The following is a 12,426-nucleotide window of genomic DNA, read 5'->3' as shown; positions in this document are numbered from 1 at the left end:
ATTTGTCTTATGGCCCAGGCAGAATATGATCTATTTTAAAGAATATTCCATGTACATTTTGCAAGGCTGCTGTTGGAAAGGCAGTTCTAATAATGTCAATTAGTTCATGTTGGTTAATAAAGTTGCTCAGATTTTCTGTATCTATACTGATTTTCTGACTACTTGTTCTATTAATTATTGAAAGAGGAATGGTGAAGCCCCCAAGCATAATTGTGCACTTGTCTGTTTCAACTTTTAATTGTATTAGTTTTCTTTATGTATTTTGAAGATTTTTTTAGGCACATGCACAACTAATATTGTTACAGTCTTTTGGTAAATTGATCCCTTGTTCGTTATGTAACATACCCTCTTTATTCCTCATACTATTCCTTGTTCTATATTTTGTCTGACACTGAAGGATATACCTCAGCTTTGTTTTGAATATTCTGTTATTGAATATAATTTTTTTTATCACTTTACCTTTAACTTATGTCTTCATATACAGTTGTCCTATATGTAAGATACAGTTGAGCTTTAAAAATCCAATATGATGTGCTCTCTTCAGCAGTACATATATTAAAATTGCAACGATACAAAGAAGATTAACATGGCCCCTGAGCAAGAATGACATGCAAATTCGTGAAGCATTCCATATTTTTACGGTCAACTCTAATATTATTGAATATAAACCCCCTAACATTTGGATGAGTCATAGTATATGTGGAAAAAGTGTGCTTGTTTGAATGAATGAAATGCATTATATGCCAGGTTATAGGCCAGGTTATATGTCAGGTTCTGTTCTATGTACTAGAGATACAGAAGTGGGGAGAAGAATCTCCTGGAACTGATACTATAATAAAGGGATACAGACAATTTAAAAAAGTATATAAGTAAACTATAAAACATCCAGTATGACAATATGTCTTTAAGCTAGTGTGTTTAGATCACTTATATTTAATATAATTACTAATATGGATGGATTTGGGCATATTATTTTAATAACTGTTTTATGTTGGTCCTTCTGACTTTTTGTTCTATTTCCCTTTTCCCAGCTTCTTTTTTGTTATTTGAAAATGTCTTTGGAATAGTTTAATTCATTGGTTTTGGGGGTACATGTCTTTCTATATTTTTGAAGTGCTTTTTTCGCTGACTTTGGTCTCTATGATTTGTCATGAGAAATTCATTGTGTGTGTGTGTTAGTCACTCAGTCGTGTTCTACTCTTTGTGACCCCCTGGACTGTAGCCCACCAGGCTTCTATGTCCAAGGGATTCTCCAGGCAAGAATACTGGAGTGGATTGCCATTCCCTTTCCCAGAGGATCTTCCCACCCCAGGGATCAAACCCTGATCTCCTGCATCATAGCCAGATTCTTTACGATTTGAGCTACAGGAAAGTCTAAAATATGGAACACTTCATGAGTTTGCATGTCATCCTTGCACAGGGAGAAATTCATGGTCATTTTCAAATCTTTGTTTCCCTATATATTTTGTTTTTCTCCAGCTGTTTTAAACACAATACCTTTGATTTTTAGCAATTTGATTATAATATCTGATCATGATTTCCTTTGAGTTTAACTTGTTTCAAGGGATCTTGAATCTGTAAATTTTTAATCATTCTTATGTGTTTTGTAGAGTTAATTAACTAGTGCAGTAATTCAGACAAAGTTGTTTTTATTTTTGTTTTCTTTTCTATCTTTTTTTGGCCTTGTCATGTGACATGTGGAACTTCCCTGCCCAGGGATCAGACCCACATCCCCTGCGTTGGAAGTGCAGAGTCTTAACCACTGGACCACCAGGGAAGTCTGGAGGTTTCTTCAAAGGAAGAATTTTAATGACAAAGTCAAGTTATTTAATAAAGTGTCCAGTTATTGTATTTCTTCTCAAACAAGATTTGATAATTTCTGTCTTTCAAAGAATATATCCATTTACTTTAGAGGGTTGGCTTTATAGGCAGAAAGTTAATGGTCCATTAGTATTTTTTAAGTTTTTTATTTATTTTTAATTGGAGGATAATTGCTTTACAATATTGTGTTGGCTTCTGCCATACAACAACATGAATCAGCCACAAGTACATATAAATCTTCTTCCTCCTGAACCTCCTCCCTATCCCCCACCCCATCCCATGCCTCTAGGTTGTCACAGAGCACTGGGTCGAGCTCCCTGTGCCCAAGAGCAGTTTCTCACTGGCTATCTATTTTACACATGGTAGTGTATAAATGTCAATGATATTCTTTCAATTCGCCCCATCCTCTCCTTCTCCCACTATGTCTAGTCTGTTCTCCATGTCTGCATCTCTATTCCTGTCCTGCAAATAGGTTCATTAGTACCATTTTTTCTAGATTCCATATATATATATATATGCGTTAATATATGAAATTTGTTTTTCTCTTTCTGACTTACTTCACTTTGTACAACAGATTCTAGGTTCATCCATCTCACTACAACTGACTCAAGAGCATTCCTTTTTATGACTGAGTAATATTCCAAATTTTTTATCTACTCATCTACTAAAGGACATCTAGTTTGCTTCCATAGTAGTTTTACATTTGTCTCTAGAATTGCAGTTTGTATCTTCTGTGTAATGAGAGTTTGATCTTTTAAAATTTGGGAGAATGCAAAAATTAAGCACAACACCAACAGGCATGTCATCCATGTATGTAGATTTGTTGTTGTTCAGTTCCTCAGTCATGCCCAACTCTTTGAAGCCCCATGGACAGCAGAACACCAGGCTTCCCTGTCCTTCACTATTTCCCAGAGTTTGCTCAAACTCATGTCCATTGAGTTGATGATATAGATGTCTCTGTATAATTTGTTAATGTAAATTTAATTTTGAAAATTAAAGGATATTATATTACACCAGAATTCTATTAAAAACTAAGTTGTTAAATAGTGTTTTATTTAACAGTTTTATTAAATATGCAATAATGAACTGACACTTTGAACTTTATGAAATTGGAATACAGGCAAAAGAATTGCTATGGCAAATCTGTTCTCAGAAGCTCTCACTTTAATCTATCATTTACATTTAATGATTCTCATCTTTACAAATAGCTGTTTTCTATTTAGGTATTTTATAATTAACTTATCAGAATTTGGAAATATTGCAAAAAATAAATTTCATTATCTTCTAAGCATGAAGTCAAGTAACAGGCATTGCATCTATTCAAAGACTATGAAAGGATATTCTTTATTTATTTATTGGGCTATAACTACTGAAATGCATTGTACACATCTCTCATCTTCCATTTTAATAGAGATATAATTGGCCACAATCACTAAGATAGACATATGAAAGAGGAAATTTTAACAACAATCTATATAATTTTCTCAGGACATGAAGAAATTGTACACTGATCTCATTTAAAAACACACTTAGAAATTCTCTACAATTGATGTTAATATTATCCAGTTACAAAAAAGTTAAATATATATTCATAGTGACATGGGTGCAAATTCCAAGAAAATATTATGTATACATTGTTCATATAAACAGATGAAAAGATATATCTACAATGACATATCTCTATAGCCACATGTAAATGCTCCAAAAATTATTCGCAAGTAGATGTTAGATCTCAGATATTTCATCAATTTTAATAATTTGTTAGCTTTTAATGATGTTGCCTTTATCACAAATAATAAAATACCTTTAAACTACAAATACCTTATCAATACACTGAGATATCAAAACTCATAACAAAGTAAAAAAGATCAATTTCAAACAAATAACCTGTTGGACAAAAGAAGCATAAACAGGGCCTCAACTGGAAAACTGATTTCCTATTTTCTTCAGCTCTACTTACATACAATCATACAGAATATGTGACCACTGTCACATAGCATCTCCCAATGAGTTAAATACTACCTTGATCCAAATATATTTGTTGACTAATTTCTATTCCGTTTTACATTTCTAGCTCCAAGCAAATTGTGCAAGTAAATAATTTCTATCATTCACCAGTTCATGATAGTGATGCCATTGCCATAAGCCCTGATCACTAACATCTAGTAATTGACATTGTAAATTAAGACTTTTAAATGCAGATTGCATTTTAATTTACTATTAAGGAGAGCTTTATAAAATTTCTCAGAGTTGCACACTGCAAAAGTAATTATTAATGAGTAACTCATTATATAAAAATAATATATCTCTTGAACTTCACTGTACTATGAATTTATCTTTTTAGTTCTCTCTCAACCTTTTATCATCTACATAACCCTATCCTACTCTTCCCTAACTCTTTCTCACTCTTGGCAAGAGGTTTCATAGGTAACTAAAATTTGTTTTTAAAATATTGAAGCCATATTTATTCACTTAAACTAGATAGTCTTTTAATGTTTTGTGAATCAGATTTACATAGTATACATTAAGACTTTTACATAGTATATATTAAGACTTAAGGGTAGTTTTACCTAGAAGCAAAGAGATGAATTATTTTATTTTCTTATATTTCAATTTCTGATTTTACTGCAAAAACTGCAAAGGCTTTGAGGGTAAAAATATACATCCTATTCTTCAGGGAATTTGGAGAAACGTTTCTCAAAGCATACTATGTATAACATGTATAGTGCTGAAACAACACACACACACACACACACACACACACACACACACACTTTTAATTCGTCAAACAGTGGAAGCATAAATTTATCCCTACAAATAATTTGAATAGACTAAGAAACTGTATAGTAGTTTAAAAGACTCGGAGTGCAACTCAGAACTGATAGTCACAGGTAAATTGTTTTTTTTTTTTTTTTTTTTTCTTTTTCAGGTTCGATGCATGATACTGGATGCTTGGGGCTGGTGCACTGGGACAACTCAGAGGGATGGTACGGGGAGGGAGGAGGGAGGGGGCTTCAGGATGGGGAACATGTGTATACCTGTGGCGGATTCATGATTATGTATGGCAAAACCAATACAATATTGTAAAGTAATTAACCTCCAATTAAAATAAATAAATTCATATTTTAAAAAATAAAAGAGAAAAACAAAAGCAAAAACAAAATCTTTCCTACATTGTCCAAATCTACCTTTGGGTCACTATTTGAGGAGCTCTGTCTTAATGTACTTAACTCATTCCATCAAATGTATTTTAATTGTGATTTATGACTATAAAAGAGGAGTTTTTTCACCATACCTGGTAGAAAAGCTCTGTGTGTGAGTGAATACATGAATCTTATGGGTTTTCTTTTTAAGATTATCAATGAAATAAAACCCTCAAATTTAAAAATCTTCATAAAACTTGCAGACCCTTAAGAACATGTCCTTGGAACCCTATGATCTGCAGACTGCAATTTCAGAGACACCACCCTATGTTAAGCCTTTGACTTAAGATAGAAACCTTATCCTATAGCCAAATCATAGATGTACGTACGCTTGAAGAATGGGATAAATAGTAACCCCTAATGATTTTGTTGGCACTGCATTTCTCCTGCATAGTCATATTTCTCACTTGGATATGAAGCACAACAGACTGTTACATAACAAAGGGGCTGCTGGGTATTTAATCACAATTATATTCATTGGTGTTAATCAGACCATATCTGAACATATTGACAATATTATCCAAGGTTTGATCATGACCATATTCAGCAATTGTTATTTTACCACTAATTTGATTCAGGTAACTTGATAACAATTTGTAAAAATATTCTCAAGGCTATTTAGAAAGTATAGCCTCACCTGTTAATTTTGAGAACACATATTGTTTTAATATATTTTGCAGAGTGAGAAATCAGAGCAAAACTTTTTGCAAAGTAATCCTTTCCTCTCCAAGTCACTGCTCTCAAAAGTTTCCAATATATAAGTGTATCAACACAGATGCTTTAATTTATTCACTTAAAATGTATTTCTTAAGCATATATTTGCATATTATAGTGGTATTAATGTACTGTGTTCTGAACATGTCTTAATTTTAAAGTGGTCAAGAGAGTCAAAAGAACAATGGTATTTCTGAATAACATCTTTATTGCTTCTCTTTAAAGGTGAGAGTTAGAAAATGGGAAATGGATGGCAAGAATGGTAATTATTAAAATACTGCTTCCTGAAGAGAACATTAACATAATTTTGACTGCACTTAATACTTTTTATTAATATATTAATTTAATAACATTAAAATTTAATTAATAAATAGAATCATAGATTTTAAAGCTAGGTATTATGAAAATTTTGCCCTCATTTCACAGTTGAATAAACATGGCCAGACATGATATTTTATTTTGCTTTATAAAAAATGCCTAATGTATATTATAAACACTTTGATGTCTAATTCACTTTATCCAATACTTAGCATAGTATAAAACACAAAATTACTAAATAAGTGATTTTGAGGATGATATCAACTTAGATATCAACTTAAGGACTATCTTGACTAATCAGTTTGCTAGGGCTGCTGTAACAAAGTATCAAAAACTGGATGGCTTAAACAGAAATTTATTGTTTCATGGTTCTAAAGTCTAGACATCTGTAATCAAGGTGTTGATAGGTTTGGTTGATTTTGAGGACAGTGAGGGAAAGATGGGATGTAGGCCTCTCTCCTTGGCTTGTAAATGGCCATCTTCCTGTTCACATGGCGTTCTCCCTTAATACTGACTAATTGCTTCTCCCAATAACAAGATTAGACACTGGCTTCCTTTGTCAGCCCCAAAGGCCATCAGTTCCTGTGTAAACCCTTACCCCTCTGTATCCCAGTTCCTGGAATCTGTGAATATTTTATGCTCCATGGGAAAAGTGAATTAAAGTTGCAGAAGGAATTAAGTCTGACAATCAGTTGACCTTAAAGTAGAAAGATTATCCTAGATTATTTTAGTAGCCCTAGTGTAATCACAGTTATCTTTAAATCTGAAAGATGGAGGCAGAAGAATGTCAGAGTAATGCAATGTGAAAGATGTGATCAGTCATTGCTGACTTTGAAGATGAAAGAGGGCCACGTGCTACGAAATGTGGAGAGCTCCTAGAAGCTAGAAAAGATGAGGAAATATATTCTTCCTTAGAACTTCCAGAAAAGAAAGCCCTGTTGACATTATAATTTTCACCCAGTGAGACCTGTTTCAGATCATTAACCACCAGAACTGTAAGATAATACATGTGTAGTTTAAAGTCTCTGTGTTTGTAGTAATTTATTACAGGAGCAAATAGAAAACTAATACAGTTCCTCTTGAAGATATTAGTGACAGTGACCCCAATAAAACTATACTCTTCTATAACACTGTTGACAAGTCAAGTAATTAGGGTAAATAACATTTCAATAGTAAAGTCATTGCTATCAACAAAGTAAATGGATTCTTTCAGACTTTTAACAATTTTACCCATCACATAGGTGTAGCTATCTTCTCAATGAGAAAATGCTAACTCTAGAATGGAGCAAAACTGATGCATATTAAACAGATAATACTTTGATTATATATTACTTTGCACCTGTGGAAATGGACAAAAGGAAGTTCACTTTTTTCTACGATTATCAGTTCTTAAAAGTTTAGGTTGTACAGGAATTCATATTTCACTTTATAACAGTGTTTGTTAGACTTTGACATGCATGGGAATCATGCAGGGATCTTATTAAAATGCAGATTCTGATTCGGTAGGTCTTGGGTGGAGCCAGAGATTCAGCAATATTCCAAGAAATTTCCAAGTGATGCCCATGCTACTACTCCATGGAACACACTTTGAATAGCAAGGATTTAATAGACACAGAAGCACCAAACCTTACCAGAAAAGTAAACTGGTTCCAAATGACAATGAACACTGAGTTCTCTCTATATTAAGAACTCCTAGCTGGTAAAAGAAAAAAAAAAACAAAAAACAAAAACAAAAAAACCTCAAACTGATCTTTGAAGTGAAGTGAAGAAGTCGCTCAGTCATGTCTGACTCTTTGCGACCCCATGAACTGTAGCCTACCAGGCTTCTCTGTCCATGGGATTTTCTAGGCAAGAGTACTGAAATGGGTTGCCATTTCCTTCTCCAGGGGATCTTCCGGACCCAGGGATTGAACCCAGGTTTCCCACATTGCAAGCAGATGCTTTACCCTCTGAGCCACCAAGAAGCATCTCTTAAGAATTCACTGGTGATAAGAGTGAACCTCTAAGTTCTAATTAAAATGATTGACTATTTTCATAACACATGCATTTTAAAAATTTAATAACTTCATGTTGTCTTAGAATAGTGAGGATGAGTCTGAGCTGAACATTCTATACCTAGTGTAATACTGCCCGTTAATGTAGAATATATTTCTTCTACCACATTTTACAATTACTTAGATCTTTTCCAACTGTTTCTCTGTTGAGTGGATTTCAACACAACAAACAACTGGTTTATGAATGGGAAAAGCTACTCAGAGAATGAGTCTCAGGTAATTACTCTCCTAATTGGCATAGCTATTTCATCCATTTCATACTGTGGAGAAAGGGAAATATATTCCCAACTGAATGCAGAGTTCCAGAGAATAGCAAGGAGAGATTAGACAGCCTTCTTAAGCGAACAATGCAAGAAAGAGAAGAATACAATAAAATAGGAAAGACTAGAGATCTCTTTAAGAAAACCGGAGATACCAAGGAAATATTTCATGTAAAGATAGGCACAATAAAGGACAAAAATGCAAGGACCTAACAGAAACAGAAGAGATTAAGAAAAGGTGGTAAGAACACACAGAAGAACTGTACAAAAAAAGATCGGCATGACCCAAATAACTACGACGATGTGGTCACTCACCAAGAGCCAGACATGCTGGAGTGTGAAGTCAGAGGGGACTTAGGAATCTTTACTACAAACAAAGCCAGTGGAGGTGATGGAATTCCAGCTGAGTTATTTCAAATCCTAAAAGATGATGCTGTTATAGTGTTACACTCATTACGTCAGCAAATTTGGAAAACTTGCAGTGGCCACGGGCCTGGAAAAGCTCAGTTTTCATTCCAATCCCAAAGAAGGCAATGCCAAAGAGTATTCAAATTACCATATAATTGCACTCATTTCACACGTTAGCAAGGTAATAGTCAAAATCCTTCAAGCTAGGTTTCAGCAGTACGTGAACTATTAACTTCCAGATGTACTAGCTGGATTTAGAAAAGGCAGAAGAACCAGAGATCAAATTGCCAAGATACACTGGATCATAGAAAAAGCAAGGGAATTCCAACAACACCAACAAAAATCTACTTCTACTTCATTGACTATACTAAAGCCTTTGACTGTGTGGATCACAACAAACTGCAGAATATTCTTAATGAGATGGGAATGTCAAACAACATTACCTGTCTCCTTGAGAAACCTGTTTGCAGGTCAGGAAGCAACAGTTAGAACTGGACATGAAAAAATGAACTGGTTCAAAATTGGGAAAGGATGTATATTGGAAAATATACACCCTTGATGAAGGGTGTATATTGTCACCCTGCTTATTTAACTGATGGGCAGGGTATATCACGTAAAATGCAAGGCTGGATAAAGAACAAGCTGGAATTGAGATTGTGGGGAGAAATATCAACAATCTCAGCTATGCATATGATACCACTTTAATGGCAGAAAGTGAAGAAGAACTAAAAAGCCTCTTGATGAAGGTGAAAGAGAAGAGTGAAAAAGCTGGCTTAAAACTCAACATTCAAAAACAAAGATCATGGCACCTGCCCCCATCACTTCATGGCAAAAAGATGGGAAAAATGTGGAAACAGTGTCAGATTTAATTATCTTGGGCTCCAAAATCAATGTGGATGGTGACTGTAACCACAGAATTAAAAGACGCTTGCTCCTTGGAAAAATAACTATGACAAATCTAGACACTATATCAAAAATCAGAGACATCACTTTGCCAACAAAGGTCTGTATATCAAAGCTATGGTTTTTCCAGTAGTCATGTATGGATGTGAGAGTTAGACTACAAAGAAGCCTGAGCAACAAAGAATTAATTCTTTCAAACTGTGGTGCTGTATAAGACTCTTGAGAGTCCCTTGGACAACAAGGAGATCAGACTAAAGGAAATCAATCCTTAATATTCATTGGAAGGAATGGTGCTGAAGCTGAAGCTCCAATATTTTGGCCACCTATTGTGAAGAGCTGACTCATTGAAAAATACCCTGCTGCTGGGAAAGACTGAGGGCAAGAGGAGAAGGTGGTGACAGAGGATGAGATGGTTAGATGGCATCACTGACTCAATAGACATGAGTTTAAGCAAACTCCAGGAGATAGTGAAGGACAGGGAAGTCTGGTGTGCTGCAGTCCATGGGGTTGCAAAGAGTCAGACATGACTTAGTGACTAAACAACAAGTTCCATCCATAAAACACACAATGGGTAGACCAAGCTAACCAAATAAGAAAGTATAATATATAAAGCAACATATTACTGTAGGAGAAAACATCTAAATCTGTCCTTTCACAAAACTGAGTGAAGAAATACTTTCACCAGTGCTTGGAACTTGACAGTAGGAAATATAATATATGGGTCTATATGCCTTCTGCCATTGAAGCCACTGGAGTCAAAACAAAGATCCCTTCTCCTAAAACTCGGCCTATCTGTTAAAAAAGTTTCATTTCCACTGAGAGAGAAAGGACTATGTCACAGGCATTCCAGAATCATAAATGGAGATAAGTCTAGAGAAATTTTACACACACACACACAATGTTTAAAAACAATAAATGAAGATCAGCCTCGCTCTAGCTCTCCAATCTAGAACCTAGTAGTTAAGAGTGAAGCCTCTAGAATGATGCTTGTTTTGAAATATTGGCTCTGCCACTTACTACTTGTATGATTTGGGGCAAGCACCATACACAAATGCTTGTCTGCTTAAGAAAAGTGTCTACACAGGGCATGTAAGTTACATGTTTCCATGGATATTTTAAGAACCTTAAAGCAAATTTCCCCCTGTTTCAAGGGAAGAGGAGCTAAGAAAATATTTCCCTCAATCTTTGGCTCTCTAAAAAATAACACATTTAAAGATTCTAGGGATCAATCCAGTTGGAGATAAATCTAATGAAAAACGATAGGAGACCAAGAAGGTAAGACAGCTGCTGTTGTAAATTTCTTTACAGATGTCAAATGTAAATTATAGCATCTGATTGGCACAAAATAGCATTTGACTGACACAGTATAATGTTAATTGTTCAGCTGCTACGTGCCTGGATCTCTGGTTAATCCAGGCAGTTTAGCTACTTGTTGGCACAAAAATGATTTCATTTGCATAGACAGGTTTCAGTTTATTGTCTTGAAATTTTATGCAGGCTAGAAAGGTCCCAGTTGTTGGTGACAGTTTCTGAATATACTAACCTCTCCAGTTCCCTTTGTATGCAGAACATATCCCTCTAGAATTTTCACAGTTTACTTCCAAATCACTATGCTAGATGTAGTGTATTCAGACATCACTAGTTTCATGTTTATCAGACTCTACAGTAAAATCAAAATCAACAATTCAAACATTTTTATCCTGTTGGGGATCACAAAAATACATAAAAACATAAAAAATACATTACTACAAAAAACATAATTCCCTCTGGGAGTAGAGTTTTTAAAAAACAGAATTAATTAAATATTTTTTTAATATTTATAGTTTACTTGACAATAATTTTCAAGTTTACAAGTTATAATAATACCCTCTGAACTGATTTTCATGCCTGTTCCTCAGCCTCAAACCTTGATATGATATTGGGATGGTGCCTCAAAGTGAAGTAGCAAAGTAAAATCTATAAAAAGCCTCTGTATTAAACCACAATCACTTTCATTCAAAAAAAATTGAGGTCCATGAAACAATGCAGTTTGAAGCCCAAGGAGTAGGAAAGTGACAGTTGAAATGTTATAAAATAGCAATTATGGAAACCATCACAATGATTAGCTCTGATTCAAGATGAAAACTATCAGTGACAGTCAATGTAAAGCAGCAAATGCAAGACAGCTTGCAATAAAAAGACTGAATAATTGGTATATTTAAGAGAAATGCATAAAGCAATGTTATCAAAGAGAAAAAGAGAAATAGGAAAATGTCTTAGTATTTTTCTTTTATAATATAATTTTATTTATTTTAATTGGAGGTTAATTACTTTACAATATTGTATTGGTTTTGCCATACATCAACATGAATCCGCCACAGGTATACACGTGTTCCCCATCCTGAACCCCCCTCCTTCCTCCCTCCCCGTACCATCAATTACAGACAGAACCACTTCTGGGATAATGTTCCTTTGGTCTTTTTTAGAGGACAAAATATATTCACAGGCCACCCAATATATAGAGGTATCTCTATTGCATTTTCTTGGACTTGTATTCAGGTTTATTCAGTCACTGGAGGGTCTCTTGCTTGGCCAATGATGAATAAGTTCCCACATATATACAGTTCTAACTATATTACTTCATTTCCCAAGAAAGTGGAAAACAAAGACCATATACCAATAGATATTTCAAATAGTCATCCAGGTGCTTTGGATAAAGAAATGCATGGTAGATGGCATGGTACCAACTCTTAAAAACAGATTTAA

The 12,426-nt window shown here is 34.4% G+C and overlaps 1 non-coding gene across 1 annotated transcript; it reads left to right on the top strand.

The window, feature by feature from the left end:
* Positions 1-531: 531 nt before the first annotated feature.
* LOC128070713 (U6 spliceosomal RNA) lies at positions 532-638 on the top strand. The gene has a single exon (XR_008201683.1). It is a non-coding gene; the product is annotated as a U6 spliceosomal RNA (small nuclear RNA).
* Positions 639-12,426: the final 11,788 nt, after the last annotated feature.

This window comes from Budorcas taxicolor, chromosome X, assembly GCF_023091745.1.
Source record: "Budorcas taxicolor isolate Tak-1 chromosome X, Takin1.1, whole genome shotgun sequence".
In the NCBI taxonomy this organism is placed as follows: domain Eukaryota; kingdom Metazoa; phylum Chordata; class Mammalia; order Artiodactyla; family Bovidae; genus Budorcas; species Budorcas taxicolor.
The sequence above is the reverse complement of the archived record's forward strand: the minus strand, read 5'-3'. Positions and strand labels throughout refer to the sequence as shown.